Source organism: Periplaneta americana, chromosome 3 (assembly GCF_040183065.1).
Source record: "Periplaneta americana isolate PAMFEO1 chromosome 3, P.americana_PAMFEO1_priV1, whole genome shotgun sequence".
In the NCBI taxonomy this organism is placed as follows: Eukaryota; Metazoa; Arthropoda; class Insecta; order Blattodea; family Blattidae; genus Periplaneta; species Periplaneta americana.
The window spans coordinates 196,340,821-196,358,711 of NC_091119.1; the positions used below are offsets into that span (position 1 = coordinate 196,340,821).

Sequence of the window (17,891 nt, forward strand, 5' to 3'; positions counted from 1 at the left end):
TAACAATTTCACTCTTCTTACCGCTTAAGCGTGACATTCATTTTACTGCTTTGGGCTTTTAACATATTATTTTTAGAGACGTTTAACATAGTAATAATTATAAATTGGAAACTTACCACTGCAATTTCACCTAAATTTCACGAAACTTATTGCATTCCTGATACAAGTAACATTAAGGAAGCCGTGAAAAAATCAACAAGATTCCAGATGCCGATGTTATTACTGCAATATGTTATATAAATAATATTGTTAAAATATTGAAATTAAAAATAAATCATTACATAACCTTACCGTTTGTTTTAAGTTCGCATTTATAGACTGGGGGGAAAAAAAAGACGGACGTATATCACGGCCTGCTGGAATATAGTAAACACAGAAAACATTTTATAGCAACAAGATATTTTGGTTTTCCGAAGTTGCCGTCATTAAACAGAAACCAAGATGGAGATTTCATTGCAACTAATTAGAAATTCGTCTTTCAGGTATGTAATAAACGATCTTCGCACAAAATAATGTACGATACACGAGCGGTATGTTTGTTTTCATGTTCTCGGAAATTAAAAAAGCTCAACTACGTTTCGCTTTTTCAATCTTTTCCTCGACCATGAAAACGTCAACATACCGCTCTTGTAACGTATATTACTATTGTATTTTCTATTTGCATATAGACCCTATTATTACATGCTGTATGTATTTTACCACTTATTAATGTTATTGTGCTCAAAACTCTCTTAATTTTGTGATATATTTTGTATAACTGATCTGAACTGCGCCCGAGCACGAGCTTCTGCTCTTTCGGGCTGCGATGCCTAATGTAGCTCAAGTGTAAAGTATTAAATAAATGAAATGAAATTGAAGCCATCTGCGCATGCGTCAGCAGTCCAAATTCCCAGTTCCTGCTCTTAATCGAGAACCAATTTCACTCGTTCCGAACGAGTTTCAAAGCACGCTGGGAGTTCAGAATCTATTCGGAATCAGTTCAAGTCTTATTGGAACACATTGAGATCCTGCGCATGAGCACTTCAGAAACGATTCTGAACCGTGCACACGACATTAACAAAGAACAAATATCCATGTCCTTGGTTGGATTTGAACTCACGACCATGACCTCTACGCGACGTTGAAGCGGCGTGCGCGCCCTTGGCTGTTGCGTGAATCGCGACCGGGTTAATAATTAGATTGGTGTAAATCATTTACTTAACTCTTCATACTCAGCAGTTAAAATGTCCTTCTGAAGGCCTACGTTTGTCTTTCCTTGTCATGAAATACTTGAAGTTTTTATACCGAACTTCTCGGAAATCATGTTAATACTGACGCTGAACACAAAGAAAAGGAAATTCCACGACAAGGAATGTTTGCATATAGTCTCTCTGTGAACGTCATACAATTTGAAACTTCTGCTTCGATTTTGAGAAACGCAATGATTCTTTGACGTCAAAGAGAAGAAAGAAATTGAAGAGAACAGAAGGATGTTCGATATTGCGTCAACATGTCAAGATTCAGGAAGTAAAAGGACTCTTGAATTTGACAAAAGAAACAAGAAATAAAGAGCAGATAAGAATGTGTATTGTAGTTTCGAATGATTGCTCAGCTGTAAACTGAGAATCTCAATACAAATGTTGCTCTGTGTCAGAGGTCTTTGCTTTCTTCCTTTATTTCTTAATGCTATTTTACTCTTCATTACATTTTATCCAACACAAATGTAATAAAAGTTTTAATGTGAAATGTTTTCCTGCATATACCATTCGTAAAAATTGTAACAAAAATTACAGCGTTGCCCCTTACGGGCATTTGATCATTCATGTCCCAGGTTATGCTTCTATTGCAACATTTATCAAATGGAATACGCAACTTATGACTATTATGTTGGTGAATCTACCCTCATTTGTTTTTATACTTTGAGAGGTTAACAGTATTTCCTCAAATTTGTCACCCAGACATCCGGTATGTCGTATCACAGTCTACTACAGTATATAGTCTCGAAGCTAAATACATAGGGAATATCCATACATGGGTAGTTGCTAACCACTAGGATCGCTACTATCGCCCTCATAACAGACAATGCGAAATAGTATCGGCACAGTCTATTGTTCCTAGTACCCTCAACAACTCAAGCTTCGTGATTGTATATACTAGACTGTGGTCATATCTTCATATAGGTAATTTCAACAATAGTGGTGACGTATTAATAAAATTCATGAATGAATAAAGTATTTTGATGCTTCTTTATTACAGTTATCCGTGTTAAAAGCAATAGATGTATAATTTCGGTATCAGATGGATTTGGACTTGGGAAAGAATAATGTGAAACGTTTTTTAACGTGTAAAAACTTAACCATTATATTAAACTGAATTTTAATTTAAGATGCAAAAGTTTAACTATAAAACTTAATTATAATTTAATCAAATATTATTATTAGTACACAAATAAGACTAATAATAAATATAAAGATAGAAATAGTTAATTCAATGTAGTCTAATTGTAAAGTACTTATAAACTGTGGTATTAATATCCAAATGAATTCAATTCCCTGTAATGACATCTTCAATTCATCACAATATTCGAAACAACTCATTGGCGTCATATTGATGTGTGAATCGTTTCGACTATCAATTGCATTGTTGTCTGCAGACTAGGCCTCATGGAATGAGGAAGCGATTATGAAGTAGTTAACGAGAAGGCAATGCCTTGTTGAATTTAAGGGGAAACGATGATATTTTTTGGTGAAAAAATGAGTAAATGTTCAAAAAAAAAATCTTTAAAATATTCTGCGATATATGTGGATCGCATAGCATAATATATTGTGGGTATTCGTACCCTTATCGGATGTTGAGTCGTCATTTTTAAACTTCCTGCGTTATGGATTTTTAAATCACTCGCCCACTTTTATTGTTGTTTCCGGTAAATTAAATTTTCAAAAAAAAATGTCTTTAAAATAGCCTTTGATATGTGTGGAATGCATTGCATAACTTTTGTGGGTATTTATGCCCTTATCGAATGTTGAGACGTCATTTTTAAACTTCCTGCGCTATGGATTTTTAAATCACACGCCCGCTTTTATCGGTTTCCAGTAACTTCATTTTTTTTTGCTACATTGCCAGACAAAAATGGATATAATTTCTGAACTATTAAAGATACATGCATGAAATTTAGAACATACATTCTTTAGACTATTAGGAAACTTTTCTCTGTAACAGAATTTTGTTAATAGATTTCATTTTAGAAATACGTCCGTTTGTTTGCAAGAAAGGAAATCAGAAAATTGTTATTAATTTTTAATTGTTTATTTGACAAACGTAGGGACTAATATCAAAATCCTGTTACAGACAGTTTGTAGAACATGCTTTTGCAAATACATTGCAAAAAACTGTTTGAATCTTCTACCTTTAAAAACGGTTTAAATATATCGGTTTTAGTATCATCCTGTATTGGGTATATATTTTTTTTTCAAATTTTGGCAACCAAATAATTTTTTTTTTTTCAAAATATTTTTATTTGGTTGAGTTGCCTTAGCTATGAGTTCTCTACATACAAACAAATTAATATTTTACACCAAATGGAAAAAAAGTTAAAAAAAATACCATCCTCTCCCCTTAAATGCGGGAGTATGAAGACAGAAATTAACCCTTTCTGACCTGAATTTGTTTTTGTGGATCAAAAATTTTTCTTTCCATCTATCTTATATTTTGACCTAAGAAAAGAGGAATATTGGATATTTTCTAAAAAAAAAAAAAAAATAATTAGGTTTTCTGAAACGAACACAATTAGCATCATTGGGATGTCGATAAGGGTATGGACGAAGCATTGTACTATATATTATGTTGCTAGAAAGGGTATTTACTGATTCCAAATGAACTCATTCGAGCGGAAAGAGTTAAAATAAATATCAAATTGTGTTTCAATCCCAAACATCTTTACAATCCCTATTATGCTCACAATAAAAATCACGAACAGCATAAACGTTTCTGGCAATTAGATATACAGTATGTATTCAATGAATCCCCTATAACTTTTTAATGTTAAAAGCTTAACGAAATATTGAACTTAATTTGTTCATTTCTATTGCACTTAAAGTTGATATTAATTTCCAAATGAATTCAATTCTCTGCAATTGTTTAAGCATAAAGAAACACATCGGTTGTCATATGTCTTTCTAGTAATTTTTTCGTGTGCAATAATGCGTGTAGTATTTGCAATGTTGCCAAGTGAGCCGTTTTAAAGTTAAGTCTGGCTATTTTAACTTCAATTTATTTAGTAGGCTAAAGTAAGCGGTTTGCAGGTTCCTGGAAAGTCAGCTGTATTATATAATTGTCATGTTAGTTATTATTCTAGCTATTTCTAACTTCAAACAACACATGTTCCTTTTCCCAATACTTGCGGAATATGTTCTCTGTATTTTAAGTGTGCCAGACACTTTACTAAGTGAAAAATGAAGATTTGAGTCAGGCATAGTCAAACATACATATTAAAATTTATATTTAAAAACTCATTAACATTATGCAAACATTCCTTTGTTAAAATATACTTAATTTTACTTTTAAACACATTATCAGGCAAACATCTCATATTATAAAATTTAACTGACATAAAATACGAATTCTTTTGAGATATATAAAAATGACAAAATGAATTTCTTATATATTCATTTTCCCGTTATAATTATGATGGGCATTATTTATTAAAAATTCATCTTTACCTTTCCTTACAATTAAAAGTAAATAAAATAGTTAAAGACTTGGCATAGTCATTACTCCTAATTTCGAAAAATATGACTTACAGTGAGCTAAATAAGATTCCTGACAGATTATTCCAAGAGCTTTTTTAAATTTAAATATTTCTTCACAAAATGAACTATTGCCCCATAATGGGATACCATAACAAATTAAACTGTGTAACTGTGCATAGTATACTTGAAGTAAAATATTTTGTTGCACAACACCAACAATGTGAGTAAATAAATGATAAAGTACTTAAATAAATAAAAAGTAACTAAGTAAATAAATAAAAAGTAAGTACATGAATGAAAGCCACCGGCGTGGCTCAATCGGTTAAGACGCTTGCCTGACGGTCTGAAGCTGCGTTCGGGCGCGGGTTCGATCCCCGCTTGGGCTAATTACCTGGTTGGGTTTTTTCCGAGTTTTCCCCAACCGTAATGTGAATGCAAGGTAACTATGGCGAATCCTCGGCCCCATCTCGCCAAATATCACCTCGCTATCACCAATCTCATCGACGCTAAATAACCTAGTAGTTGATACAGCGTCGTTAAATAACCAACTAAAGAAACATGAATGAAAAATTAAATAAACAGAAATGTAAGTAAATAAATAAAAGAAGTAAGTAAATAGATGGGAAGTAATTAAATAAATGAAAAAGTAACTAAGTAAATAAAAAGTAAATAAATAAAAATGTAAGTAAATAAATAAAAGCAGTAAGTAAATAGCTGGAAAAGTAAGTAGATAAGTGAAAAAGTAATTATATAAATAAAAAAGTCAGTAAGTACATAAAAGTAAGTACATAAATGAAAAAGTATGAAAAAGTAAATAAATAAAAATATAAGTAAATATATAAAAGAAGTAAGTAAATGGATGGAAAAGTAATTAAATAAATGAAAAAGTAAGTAAGCAAATAAAAAGTAAGTACATAAATGAAGAAGTAAGAAGTAGATGGAAAAATAAGTAGATAAATGAAAAAGTAATTAAATAAAGGAAAAAGCAACTAGGTAAATTAAAAATAAATAAATAAAAATGAAAGTAACTAAATAAAAAGTGCATAAGTAAAAGACGTAAGTAAGTAAATGAAAATACGATTAATTAAATGAAAAAGTAAGTAAATAAATGAAAAACTAAGCAGATAAATATAAATAAATGAACAATTTAAAAAGTTAATAAAGAAACAGGAGGTTAGTAAATGCATAAAAAAGTAAGTAAATAAATAAGTATATAAATAAATAACTAAATAGGTATATAAATAAATATATATAAGTAGCCATAGCCATAGGCGTAGCTCGGTCGGTAAAGGAGCTTGCCTGCCGATCCAGAGTTACGCTCGGTCGCGGGTTCGAACCCCGCTTGGGTTGATTACCTGGTTGGGTTTTTCCGAGCTTTCCCACAGCCGTAAGGAGATTGTCAGGTAATCTATTACGAATCCTCGGCCTCATCTCGCTATCACCAATCCCATCGATGCTAAATAACCTAGTAGTTAACACAGCGTCGTTAAATAACCTAGTAAATAAATAAATAAATAAATAAATAAGTAAAAAAATAAAATAAATGGATAAGTGAATTTCAGTCCAAGTAGAGTTCGAACCCATGCCTTAATGCAGTGATCGGGATTTCGTCACTTGCGAGACAATCCCTTAAAACACAAGCAGGGCGGAGGGATAAGGCATGATCTCCCACCCCTTAGCCATCACTTGTTCATTTCACGTTAAGCATCTTGAGTACCCTCCCCTCCTACCTTTCCATTTGCTGTGTATTGCGGGCTGCAGTTTATATGACGTAATCTCTGCTGCCTTAATGCAACATGAGAAAATGTGTCCCACCGGCTAGCTTCCTCAGAATGGACCAATGCTTTAAAAATGTCAAGCAATATTTCGGCGGTTCGCGCAATACCGGGCAGAACTCTAAGCACAACCCGCTGCCGTCATCCAGACTGTAGCGAGCTTGAAACACTTGGACATGTGCTTGGACAATGCCCCAAAGGCGAGCTGCTGATCAGTGCTAGACATCATCGTTTACGACATGCTTTGGCGACATCGTTAAAAACTTTAAATTGGGAGATTCATGAGGAAGTGTATCATCAGATGGTTCTTTTAGGCGGGCAGACATTATTGCTATTAACAGACGCTTAAAACGGGCTCTTGTTCTTGACCCTTCTATCCGTTTCGAAAGAAACCTAAATCAGGCCACCGAAGTTGATATTGAGAAGAAGTCCATATATGAACCTTGTCTGCCGTATCTTTCTCAAAAGTACAACGTCCCTCTTAAACAATGGTCTGTCATTGGTTTGCTGTTTGGCAGTAGAGGTTCAATCACAAAATTCACGTGGAATTATCTTAAGGAACTTCACATTCCTTTTGATTATGTAATGTCTATTCTTATAAATATTATCAAGGATTCTCTTCAAATATTACATCACCATCTCTATTTCAATTAATCAACTTATATTTGCCTTCAACAATTAACTTTCTTTTTTCTTTAATGTATCACATCACATTATATTGTACATGTTTATTGTATTCAGGACCCTTGTGGTCACTCAAATTCTTTGAGCTGATGTCTATAATTTAGAAATTTATTTTTTTAATCATAAACGAAAATATCACTCGGAACTGAACTGAATCGCCACAAAACGTGTGACGGGGTAGTATATCTTCGAGATACTGTAATAGCAGCCATACGTGTGTGCCAGTACTGCTACGCGTGCCATAGGTTGAGAATCCTGTTTGCCGGAAATTTCCGTTATCTAGTTCACCTTCAGTCCCGTTCGGTTCGGACAACGAGACTGCTGTATTTTGTCCGGTAGGTAAATCATTGCAATCTGCGTGATCCCACGCATATTCCGCTCCGTGGGCATTCATTAAGCTCTTTATAGAGTTCTATGACCACTTTCCCAGGTCAATGAAACGAAGCGCAGTTCCGGAATGTAATAAACAGTTCCTTCACTAGAACAAAAAACTGCAGGTCGTTCGGAAAGTCTGTGTTCTTGTTCGTATACATTCTTTGTATCCTGCCAGCGTCTGAATAAATCAACAGTGGAAGTCAATTTAATTTAAAAGGAACCAGCACGTGAAAAAAAAAAAAGATTGTTACGCAATTACAGGGTGATTCCAAAGATTGCGCACAAACTTAAGCTTATACAGGGGTCTAAATACAGGAGCTTATAGTCTAGGAAGTAATCCTAATTCAGGAACTACATTGCAGATGTAAGCTTACTTTGCAATGAGGCACTGGGTTCGATACACTATGCCTTTTCCACCACGTTTGAATGGAGTGAGGTACAAGTCATACGAGACGTTCTTATCGTGCGTCATCAGATGTGGATGCAATTAGACGGAGCACCTGCACACTTTTCTCAAGTACGTGACATCCTAAATTACACATATCCCGGGCGTTGGATCGGAAGGGAAGGTCCAATAAATTAGTCACCCCACTCCCCTGATCTGACGCTTCATGAGTTCTTCCCATGGAGTAATATCAAAGGCTTCGTGTACGAGACACCAGCTCCCGACCAAGAAACGCTTCTCGCCAGGATACTTGCAGCATTTGATGAGGTTCGTGAGATGCGTGCTGTAGGCCTACTTGGTAGAGAGAGCCAGAATTCCCTACAACGATGTTATGCCTGTATTGAATGTGCTGGTCGCCAATTTGAATAATTTTGTGAAAATAAATGTTGAGTAAACATTATCTTTACTTACTTACTTACGTACGTACTTACTTACTTACTTACTTACTTACTTACTTACTTACTTACTTACTTACTTACTTACTTACTTACTTACTTACTTACTTACTTACTTGCTTTTAAGGAACCCGGAGGTTCATTGCCGCCCTCACATAAATCCTCCATTGGTCCCTATCTTGAGCAAGATTAATCCATTCTCTATCATTATATCTCACCTCCCTCAAATTCATTTTAATATCTTCCCATCTACGTCTCTGCCTCCCTAAAGGTATTTTTCCCTCCGGCCTCCCAAGTAACACCTTATATGCATTTCTGGATTCGCCCATACGTGCTACATGCCCTGCCCATCTCAAACGTCTGGATTTAATATTCCTAATTATGTCAGGTGAAGAATACAATGCATGCAGTTCTGTGTTGTGTAACTTCCTCCATTCTCCTGTAACTTCATCCCTCTTAGCCCCAAATATTTTCCTAAGCACCTTATTCTCAAACACCCTTAACCTATGTTCCTCTCTCAAAGTAAGAGTCCAAATTTCACAACCATAAAGAACAACTGGTAATATAACTGTTTTATAAATTCCAAAGGTAATATTAATCTAGATATATTAATTGAATTTCTGGACTTTAATCCGAACTATCATAGATTTTATCTTACCATAAGGTACACTGAAGTGAAATAATGACATTTTTCACAAAAAATATCAATTTTTGTTTTTACTTTTAAAAAATATCTCCTCACAAATTACTCCTCGCAAAATATCGTAGACTTGCGCCCTTTGAGTCACTTGTTTTGGCAGTCATTTTTAAAGGTGTGTGAGATTTAAATCTCTTCCAGTCTCTGATGTTTAACTGAATTTTTCTCGGCAAAACACTATGAAAGCATATTTGCAAAGTAGAATTATTTACCAATGAGCTAGTAATTAAACAAATATAATATTATTTTGAAATTACGAGTATACAGTATAATCCATTCGAATAAATTTAATATAATTCAGACTTTCACTAATTGAGACTGGATTTTCTCCCAAATATTCTGAATTAGTGAGTTTACTATAGTACTATATTATCTTACTATCACCAATTCTATCCACGCCACATAATATTGTAGTTGATATAGCGTTATTAAATATCAGATTAAAAATCTTGCAAACAACTGCTTAACAGCCCGGTCTCTTAAGCATATACTACTAGCCAAAAGCGAAACAAACGCTCTATCATAACGCAGAATAATTATTTTACGTTGAAATTCTTCCCCAATCGAAGACTTGCGTTTCTGGCGCCTGGCCTTCATACTAGGAATTGACATGGAAGCAGGGTTTATTCCATGATTCATACCCAGCTACATGCAGTACTAATGACATCAATATTCCAAAGAGGAAACATTTCAGAGACAAAATAGGAATGAATCTATTAGCACAGTCTAGTATATACAGTCACGAAGCTCAATACGTAGTAAATATGCAAACATTAGATAGTTGCTCACCACTAGGATCGCTAATATCGCCTCATTACAGGCAATGCAAAATAGTACCGGCACAGTCTATTGTTTCTAGCACCCTAAAAACTCAAGCTTCGTGACTGTATATAGTAGACTGTGGTATTATCTTTCCCTTTTATTCACGAATACAGTACAATGAATGTAGGCCTTACTCTCGTAGTCTCTTTATGCAGAGTTTATCGAAAGTAATAGTTAACTTAAATTGACTATTTATCTCATGCACCAATGTAGTGTAAGAACCTATTGAATTTTAACAAATCAAAGTCAACTATCAACTGCAATCTTGTCACACTTGATGCGCATTTGTTTAATATCTTGTCGCACCTGATGTTCAGATGTTAAATATTTTAATTGTTTCCTGTAACAATACAGTGGGCCGTGATATTGCGTGATGGCCGTGCTAGCGAATGTAAGTATTAAATAATCTCAATTTATAATATAATCTGTTTTGTATTTTAAAAATTATTTATTAATATATTCACGAAATACTTTGATTCATATATGACAAGAGTTATTACCTTGTCGATAATTCACTAAATAAAAGTACATAGTTCGAAATGAAATTGTTATAACCTCAAATATTTGTTTAATTTTTGTTTCACTAATCATTATTTCTACAACTATTGTCAAATGTTTCACTTTCAGAGAGGAATAGCGATTAAGGGTGTTTCAGAATAAGGTACTTAGAAAAATATTTAGGGCTAAGAGGGATGAAGTTACAGGAGAATGGAGAAAGTTACACAACGCAGAACTGCACGCATTGTATTCTTTACCTGACATAATTAGGAACATTAAATCCAGACGTTTGAGATGGGCAGAGCATGTAGCACGCATGGGCGAATCCAGAAATGCATATAGAGTGTTAGTTGGGAGACCGGAGGAAAAAGACCTTTGGTGAGGCCGAGACGTAGATGGGAGGGTAATATTAAATGGATTTGAGGGAGGTGGGATATGATGATAGAGACTGGATTAATCTTGCACAGAATATGGACCGATGGTGGGCTTATGTGAGGACGCAACGAACCTGCGGGTTCCTTAAAAGCCATTTGTAAGTAAGTAATAATGTTTACCCATGAATTTCAAATTGCCATGCCGGTCAATGAAAAATATTACCCAAGTTAAATTTATTTATGTTATGTTATCATCGTTTGTTAATTATTTATTTATGATTATGATTATTCGCGAAATAATCTTATTCAAACAACTCGCGACTTCACATCTCTTGGATAACATAAAATAATAACTCTGGTAATATTATCTACTAGACGTACCCGTGCGCTCCCCTGCACCCGTTAGAAATAAATATGAAGTAATTACATAATTAAAATAGGACGTTTGATCCAGGGAACATTCGTGTTTGATAGAAGGATAAATCGTTTAATAAGTTACTTCATTTAAATTATATTTAAATAATTAAAATGGGATCATTTTGGTCCAGAGACACTCATTTGGTGCAATGACAATTCCTTTAACATGTTTCTTAATTTTTATTACATGCATCCATAGTTCAATAAAGATTGACATCATTTAGATTTAATGTATATACTTTATTTTACTTGTTATAATATGTTTCCATTGAATTATGGTAATAACTTAATTTTAACTCTTGTTTTCTACGTATTCAGTAAATGGCGCTTGGCCCACTATGGTTCTGAACCCTTCAAATAACTTAAATTATATTATATTATATTATATTATATTATATTATATTATATTATATTATATTATATTATATTATATTATATTATATTATATTATATTATATTACATTATATAAAAAATGTGTTAATAACGGATGTACACCGATAAGCAAGTTTTTAATTTGTTATGGGGGCTCTTGAATCTCAGGAGGAACAAATTTTATTTTACAATAGGGCAACATAATCTGCTTGGCTCATTACCCAATTTTTTGCATTGCATTTAATGCATATGTATTTTATGTATTTTAACTCGATTCAATTGAGCATAGTTAAAATTTGGATTATAAAATAATGAAATGCTAAGCTAACATATTATTACTGCATACTAAATCAATACACTCTCGTTATTCGTTAATTCTCTGAGATAAACATTATTTTAAGAAATACAGGAAACAAATACACAGAATAGCCTATCAAGTTTTCTGTGCATAAGAAGTTATTTTAATCTTACCTGTCCTCAATTCACTCACAAGTTACTGTAATAACATTATAGCATTATGTCCATACAGAGAAACTACACTTTCCAATGGTGAAATAATAATTAATTATACAAATCGGTTAATTTAGCTTCCGATATTGCTTCATACGAACACAGAAACATTTTCTGTAGGCTATGATTCATAGCTTTCGATTGTTGTTGACCAAGGCCACTTATAGACGAAGTCATTTGTTTATTTCATTACACGGCCTTACATGGCAGTTATTTTAATTTTAAAACTCATTTATCTCATTAAATATCAGTCCTATCAAAATTTTTCAAAGAATAAAACTTATCGGAAATTATTTTTAAAGCAATGTTTGTTATGTAACATTTTTCATAAAAATCAATAATAAGCGAGATATTCCGATTTATTTAATTCAGGCCCCCTTATAACCCCCTTTTAAATAATGTATTTTGAATGCCATATAGCCTATAATCTAAGTTACAACGAACTTAATTTATATTCCAATTTTCATCGAAATCCGTTCAGTCATTATCGCGTGAAAAGTAACAAACATTCAGACAGACAGACAGACATACAAACAAAAATTTCAAAAAAGCGATTTTAGATTTCAGGGTGGTTAATTATATATGTTAGGACCAATTATTTTTGGAAAATCGAAAATTACCAGAAAAATTTCGGCTACAGATTTATTATTAGTATAGATTATAATATTTTTGTTAAATTTTACGCAGTCTTTAAAAATCTGTATAATATTTTCTATAAGAAACAAATGGCATATGTTTATTGTAAGCATTCAGTTGTCATAGAGACGAGTTTGTTTGTTAAAAACATTTGCTTGGTTGAATATTAATTTAATCCCATTGGAATCGTAACTTATTAATTCACTAGCCGTACCCGTGCGCTCCGCTGCACCCGTTAGAAATAAATATAAAGTAATTACATAATTAAAATAGGACATTTGATCCAGGGAACATTCGTGTTTGATAGAAGGATAAATCGTTTAATATGTTACTTAATTCAAATTGTATTTAAAATATTAAAATGCGATCATTTTGATCCAGAGACACTCATTTGGTGCAATGACAATTCCTTTAACATGTTTCTTAATTGTTATTACCAATTATTTTTGGAAAAGCGAAAATTAACAAAAAAAATTTGGCTACAGATTTATTATTATGTTTATATTATATTATATTATATCATATTATATTATATTATATTATATTATATTATATTATATTATATTATATTATATTATATTATGTAAAAAGTGTGTTGATAACGGATGTACTCGAATTAGAAAGTTTTTAATTTGTTGTGGGAGCTCTTGAATCTCAGGAGGAATAGTTTTTACAACATCACAACATAATCTGCTTGGCTCATTACCCAATTTTTTTGCATTGCATTTATTGCATATATATTTTATGTATTTTAACACGATTCAATTGTGCATAGTTAAAATCTGAATTATACAATAATGGATTACTAAGCTAACGTACTATTACTGCATACGAAATCAATACACTCTCCTTGTTCGTTAATTCTCTGAGATAAAAATGAATATATTCATAAACATTATTTTAAGAAATGTAGGAAATGAATATACAGAATAACCTATCAATTTTTCTGTGCATAAGAAGCTATTTTAATCTTACCTGTCCTCAATTCACTCACAAGTTACTGTAATAACATTATAGCATTATGTCCATCTAGAGAAACTACACTTTCCAATGATGAAATAATAATTAATTACACAAATCGGTTAATTTATCTTCCGATATTACTTCATACAAACACAGAAACATTGTCTTTAGGCTATGTTTCATAGCTTTCGATTGTTGTGTCCAAGGCCCCTTATAGACGAAGTCATTTGTTTTTTATTTCAATACACCGCCTTAGATGGCAGTTATTTTAATTTTAAAACTCATTTATCTCATTAAATATCAGTCCTATCAAACTTTTTCAAAGAATAAAACTTATCAGAAATCATTTTTAAAGAAACGTGTGTTATGTAACATTTTTCACAAAAATCAATAATAAGCGAGATATTTCGATTTATTTCATTCAGGCCCCCTTGTAACCCCCCTTTTAAATAATGTATTTTGAATGCCATATAGCCTAAAATCTAAGTTACAACGAACTTTATTTATATTCCAATTTTCATTGAAATCGGTTCAGCCATTATCGCGTGAAAAGGTAACAAACATACAGACATACATACAAACAAAAATTTCAAAAAAGCAATTTTCGGTTTCAGGGTGGCTAATTATATATGTTATGACCAATTATTTTTGGAAAATCGAAAATTACCAGAAAAATTTCGGCTACAGATTTATTATTAGTATAGATGTTATGAAAAAAAAATGTAATTCAACACTTCAAAAAAAAAGTCACTGACATGAGGAAAAATGCTGAAAAAATTCTGCAGGTTACAGTTAAGGCACAAATGCAGGTATATTATACTTCATAATCATGTATGAAATATGGTACAGTATACTATACTCTCAGGATTCAGGAAGCTATAGGAGTTTCTGTAAACATCGTTTTATTCTTCTTACAATATGAGGTTCATTGTAAAAATAATAAATTTCTTTATTATGTGTTTTCCTCCATTCCCAAGTATTTGCATCTCGAACTGCTCTCAATATTTTTCTCAATTTATTCTCATCTGATTTTTATGAGTGTTCATGTCTCACAAACATAGACTAGAACGGTCATAATTGAAATTTTGTTTATAAAGTAATTTTGTTGTAATTAATATACTCTAATATATCGGATAACACTATATAACATTTGTTTGCTTTTTGTAATATGGACATTGATTTCTTTCTTGTTTCACATTATTGTCATAAGTAATTAATGTTCCTAAATAATTAAACGCATTCAATTTTTCAAATGTGTCTGTGATAATTATTATAATAATTTTTAAACGTTGTTATATGAAAATATTATTATGAGATTACCTTGCGTTACATAAAAATATAGTTATTAATTCTTTTGCTTTTAAATTAATACCAAATTTCACATAATTATGTTCTACATTCTAGTTTTACTCTGCACTGAAGAAAAGAGGACCTCATCATCAAAAAAGTTGCAAAACAATGGGGTAAGATGATTACGTAAGCATTATTTAATTTAAAGTTTCGTGTAGTTAGTGCGTGAGATTTGAGAAATTTTACATCACATATAATGCTTAGGCTGGTATTACACTAATCAAACTTCTTTGACAAAGAATATGATAAAATATTTCATCAACAATCTGTGATAAAAAGTAGGATTTGGAGTACATTACAGTTACACTACATAAAACATTTTATCAAAGATAACCTAAAATTAAGAAATAAGAATCATCAGCCTCCATTAATAGTTAAATAAAATAAAATCCTTTTTAATCACAGATATGCAAAAATGATTAACAGTACTATGTATATTTTTCTACAATTAGTTCAGAATATTACAATATGCAAATTGTTGAAAAAGAAACAGAAAAGAAAACGTCTGTAGGGTAACCCCTGGATTGCAAGACGTGATAAGAAAAGTATCCATCAAAACTCACTAAAAATGAGGTACAATGCGAGGACTTAAAAATGTAATATAGGCTAAATTATTTTATTTCAGTTTGTCCAGACTTGTGCCTCACCCTTGTACAGCAGTTATACTTTTTTTATATACACTTACAGTCTTTTATTTCTGTTTTTGGAATTTTTGAGCGTTGAGGGACTTCCGCCGATTTTAGCAAGACTTCTGACTTCTGTTGCATTCAAATAATTATAAAATACGATAATTTGGTCCAGGGAGCATCCGTTTTTGGTTCAAAGATAATTCGTTTGGCGTGTTTCTTAATTGAAATTAACCTAAGTGGGTCGGTGTCTATTCCAAAATCGGCGGAAGTCCCTCAACGCTCGTTTAACCGTCCGGTTTTGTGTTATATCACATTTCATTTGTTTCGTATTCTCAATATCAGCATTTTGGTTGTAGTAACAGTCAAACAATATTTACGTTCCGCCATATTTGTTTCAAGCTAGGCAGAACTTTTATAAAAGATAACAAGATGCACTTACATTTTTTAAAATATGTTTTATCAAATAAACTTGTATAAAAGAAAGGCCATTACACTCCCATATATTTTATAATAGGGCCTATATAATTATTTTATAAAATATCCTTGTCAAAGAACTTCGATAGTGTAATACTAGCCTCACGAAGTCTATAACTATATATTTAGAAACTGTAAATACCTTTTTAAGATATCAAGTGTACCAATTAGTTGAAAAACGTTTAAGTTATTACTCACAAATTCATTAATGTTGTCTGATTAAGCATCAGTTACATCTCCCGCGTAGAACAGCTGTTCGAATTTTCAGCCAATCACTACACTCCTTTCAGTACATTGACGCAGCGAGGATGCCATGCTGCTCTTAATGGCAATCTCCACCACAGCGCTCGTGTCGGCATGCCACGCTTGCGCGGACGCAGACAGCAGAAACAGCTGGCTCGGGTCGGCTGCTGGAAGCCTAGTGGCATTATATAGTACTAAATCCTGCACACGACAAAGACAGTCTCTTGTCAAAACGATTTTTTACTCTGTTTTGTTTTTAGCTAATTTTAATTGTATTATGTAGAGTATGTTGTGTTTTTAAGGTGTAGACAAATGTGTTTTATATTGCTTGTGCTTTGTGTGTGGTGATTATTGTGATATTTGTGAGTGTTTGAAGGTTGTATAAAATAGAAGAGGTTTTCTAGTGTTGTGGATTCCTACATTACTGATACTTCTACAGCTGGCCAGCGAAGAATACGCCAAGGCATTGACCTCATAATAGAAGATTGTGTAAGTAATTGTATTGCAAATTGCAGTATTGTTTTAATATTGTGTCATATATTTTATAATACGAAAATTATTGAATGACTAGCGTTTAATGGTTGTCAAATGCCATCGTCAGCGATTGTTTATGCGTGTACTATTACGTGCATATTGTTGCAACATTTCTGTGTATCTGAAACGGCTAAAAATAATGTGCTAAAGAGGGATTAGACTGTAAAAACACGATATGCCACAAGATATACAAAGTTATCGACCCACAGGAACGTTATTTTTAAGTAGAACATATTGAGATTGAATAATATTATATTCGTTAATGTAATGTTATTCTTGATCCGTAGGATATAACGCGGATTTTTACAGTCTGTTCACCATGCTTGTTATATCTTTGTTTACGTTAATTTTTTAAAGAAATATTGCGGTTTGATATTAAATCAAATACAAATTAATCATCGTCAGGGGTGAAGCTTTTGTTATTGAATGCGTTTAAAGATATGAATGAACACGATTTCTGAGTCGGCGTATTGCGTGTGAATGTTGCGGGGGTTTTATCACAGAACCTGCTGCGTTTTGCTCCCATCTGGGTTATCTTTGTTTACTTCTATCGTTTCAATTGAGAGATGTGTTGTTGTCAGGTCAAATGCGGAGATGGGATAGAATAACAAATAAAAAGGTGCTGGTAATATTAGATTTCAGTTTATAAATCTTGTGTATTGTGTACGTGGGTATTTATCAGAAAAAGCCTCATATAACGTGGACTTGGATTTGGTGTGGTGAAGAGTATGTCCCTGAAATAAATATTCAGTGAATAAAAATTAGGTGAAGTTCTTTCGCTTCCGTGATGAAAATGGGTTAGTTAAGTGATCTTCATTGTCTAAATACTAAGGAAGCGAATTAACTGATATCATTTTTGCTCTAAAGTGAGCAGCATCACAGACCATAGCCTTCCGAGTGTACATGCCTCTAATTTTATAGAGAAAATCTAAATTTTGTTATATTGATCCACGGTAAAATACTAATTTTA

At 32.5% G+C, this 17,891-nt stretch overlaps 1 protein-coding gene across 1 annotated transcript in view; it reads left to right on the forward strand.

Moving 5' to 3' along the window:
• The first annotated feature begins 16,567 nt into the window (after positions 1–16,567).
• Oatp30B (Organic anion transporting polypeptide 30B) overlaps positions 16,568–17,891 on the forward strand; it is a 492,924-nt gene continuing 491,600 nt past the window's right edge. Inside the window, exon 1 of the mRNA XM_069822443.1 lies at positions 16,568–16,876. The gene's annotated coding sequence lies outside the window, so the exon portion shown is untranslated. The remainder of the gene's footprint in view (positions 16,877–17,891) is intronic.